This window comes from Fragaria vesca, linkage group LG6 (assembly GCF_000184155.1).
Source record: "Fragaria vesca subsp. vesca linkage group LG6, FraVesHawaii_1.0, whole genome shotgun sequence".
Classification (NCBI taxonomy): Eukaryota; Viridiplantae; Streptophyta; class Magnoliopsida; order Rosales; family Rosaceae; genus Fragaria; species Fragaria vesca.
The window spans coordinates 16,801,793-16,802,778 of NC_020496.1; positions in this window are offsets into that span (position 1 = coordinate 16,801,793).

The following is a 986-nucleotide window of genomic DNA, read 5'->3' on the forward strand; positions in this document are numbered from 1 at the left end:
GAGAGAGAGAGAGATTATGCGTTTACAATTCCTTTTTACTTCTATTGAAGTAATGATCTTAATCTCCCTTCTTCGACAAGAAGAGCAGGAAAAAAAAAATGCATACGTACGTGGCACGTCTACATATTACAATAAGTAGACTCAAACCTAAATTTAGAAATGTGGTGACTCGCACCAAACATGCTCTTGATAATTGCCTTCTATCTTTTCCCCTTTTACTATTGGAATGCATGTGTTGTATATCTTGTATGTATGTACAAACATGCATGATCAAAATTACCTGACTTGTATAATCTTATCCACATGCTCAATTTTACTACTAAGACATAAAGAGAAAGAGTGATATATATCTCTGCCATAAAATCTTTTTATTTTATTTTAATTTCAGATAGAATAAGAAAATCTAGTGATATATGTTAGAATGTAAGTATGATGAATCACTGCTATGACACCAATTGCATGGCCGCTGCTTATAGTTACTTAAACTTCTGAGTCTGGGATTTCATGATACAATCAAAGAGTTGTGGTGTTAGCTAGCTAGAGGCAAAGTGAAAGAAACGGTGTATAGGAAATGATTCTGATCAAGATGATGATGATGATGATGATAATAATAATAATAATAATAATAAACCATTCTATATGAACAAACGCAAGGCAAAACATATACCTGGCCCTGGGAATTGATTCAGTTTTCCTTTATATAGAATCTCTATATATGTTTCAATCCATGGTTCAAGTTCCTCAAAGCAAATGATTGGAGAATTCGAGGATCCCAAGTGATATATATGAAAAAGTAAACAGTCTAGCTAGTAATATGGTATAAAAGTTATATATATCGTTTTGAAGATCTGTCAGTTTCTTTCTCAGTTAATCACACACGTACATCTACGTACCTAATTGTGTGATAATATATATGCTTCATGAAAAGTACAGGTTGCGTAGAAACCAAGTTGCATGTCTCATATATACTTCCAGTCAGTTCAGAA